This window comes from Tarenaya hassleriana, unplaced genomic scaffold, assembly GCF_000463585.1.
Source record: "Tarenaya hassleriana unplaced genomic scaffold, ASM46358v1 Cleome31, whole genome shotgun sequence".
Taxonomy (NCBI): domain Eukaryota; kingdom Viridiplantae; phylum Streptophyta; class Magnoliopsida; order Brassicales; family Cleomaceae; genus Tarenaya; species Tarenaya hassleriana.
This window is the reverse complement of record NW_010966274.1, coordinates 1,158,682-1,160,764: the sequence shown is the minus strand read 5'-3', so window position 1 is coordinate 1,160,764 and position 2,083 is coordinate 1,158,682. Positions and strand designations below refer to the sequence as shown.

The following is a 2,083-nucleotide window of genomic DNA, read 5'->3' as shown; positions in this document are numbered from 1 at the left end:
ATTAAAAAGGCTCTGTACATAAATAACAAGGACACAGTTTTTCGATTCAATATTTTGCGGCTCGATACATGACAGGAACCGATATTTAGGGTTTATTAAGGGTTTTATTCCCGATCTTATTTTTTTTGTTTTGAATTTGGTATCTCGCTTGAATTTTTTTTTTAGTTTTTATGGATATATTCTTTTTTTAAAACATATTTTTAATGATAAATTTATCTATGTGTAAAAAAAATCTGCAAAACTACGCGAGTGTATCGATGGGATTGTTCGAAAGTTTTTTGTGATCATATTCCTTATCCTATCAATATGACATATTTGACAATATTAACGATATCAAATGTCTCCAGGGTCTAACTCGAATTCCTACTTGCAAACCGAAAAAAACACTCGAACCGAAGATTTTGGTTGTTATTTTTCTTAGTTTAAACAAAGAGTGAAGACAAAAAAAAACATATGTATAAATGTTACAAGTATAACTGAACTCATCAACAAGACATGCTATATATGTATTACAACTTTATGATGAATACCAAAAGGTAGACTAAAGAGTATATTTAGAAATATGTGGGAAAGCCGACCATTAGCTCTGCTTATGTAACTTTTGTGGCATGGATCACAGCAATTCCTGCAATATCATCACATGGCAATAGAGTGATTGATTTCTCAATCCAATTAGTTACAAAAAATGTACAGAAGATTTGAATAGAAAGCCTTGTTAGATATCTGGGATATAAAAAGAAGAACAATAACAGAAAAGTAAATAGGAACCGGATAACTCTTCAAGGCGTGATACACTTTCCTAAAAACGTTATTCCGTCCTATACGAGCAAAGGACTTTCCGGAATACGTCTTTGAGATACAATGAAGAGAGAAGTGATCTTAGTTTGCTCTATTAAGAACACAAACACAAGAAATTGCAAGAAGAAGATGAACAAAAGGCTTTTGTGGGTGTTTTGCAAGAACAACCACAAAAGTGCTCTCAAATCTCTCAAAAAAACGAATAAGATCTGTATTCAATTGTGTTAGGATGTCCAGGGGTGTTAATCAACACTCCAAATGTCGAAAGGTGTGAAGAAATCGGAAGTTTTTCCCGAACGGTCGCGATTTTCCGCTCAATCTGAACTGCTCAGAAAAAACGGGCTGCCCGCCCGTTTTGTCGAGCTACCCGCCCGTTTATTTCTGAATTGCTCAGAAAAAACAGGCTGCCCTCCCGGTTTTCCCGAGCTACCGTCCATTTATTTATGAGCTTTATTCCTCAGAAAAAATAGGCTGCCAGCTCATATTTTTGAGCTGCCCTCCCATTTTTTCTGAGATTACCTTTCACGTTCAAAACCGAACGTAAACTCTTTCGACGTATCCCTAACACTTAGCCAATTCATACCACGTCTTTTACAAGCATTTAACTCCTCCACCATACTTGTAATACACGTGAAACATGAATCCTTTTGAGAGATTCTAAATTCCCATTCATTTACTCTAAAAATACCAACAATCCTCCACCATTTTTAGAGTAAATTAAACAATGGCATATCAAGCAAATAATCATTCATCTCCACAATTCTGCGCATAAATGAAAGTGTCTTTACGATTGAACTTTCACTTAGTGTAATATACCACAATAAACTCGAATTCCGTAGGTGTCGAAAACGATTGAACCTACGTAATCCTAGTTGAGCTACCGCGTATACACACACACAGAATCAATACAATTTCTTGTACTCCTTGACACTATATCGGCCATGTGTCCATATCCCCTTCACAAGCACATAGATGTCGAGCCTCCAACATCTTGAAGCGGCCACACTTCATGCTTGCATAGGTGAATTCTTTCAAATCGTGCTCTGCAACTAAGCACTTTGTCAAAGAATTCATTAAGTATAAACAACCTCTTTACGTTGCATACCAAGATGCTTACCTCGGGATGATTCACTTCTAAGCATCTACAACCACACATTAGAGGATTTAACTCATTGAACTCAAGATCTAACGTTGTATTAGACGTTGAGTTGAGATTCCTCTAACTGTGATTTAATCAATAGGCTCAAGACCCATCCCTATTGTCATTTTGTGCAACATGTCCCTC

The 2,083-nt window shown here is 36.2% G+C and overlaps 1 protein-coding gene across 1 annotated transcript in view; it reads right to left on the bottom strand.

The window, feature by feature from the left end:
- Positions 1-408: 408 nt before the first annotated feature.
- The window catches only part of LOC104820596 (protein LIGHT-DEPENDENT SHORT HYPOCOTYLS 10-like), an 11,040-nt gene continuing 9,365 nt past the window's right edge, over positions 409-2,083 (bottom strand). The window contains exon 2 of the mRNA XM_010551103.1: positions 409-625. The gene's annotated coding sequence lies outside the window, so the exon portion shown is untranslated. The remainder of the gene's footprint in view (positions 626-2,083) is intronic.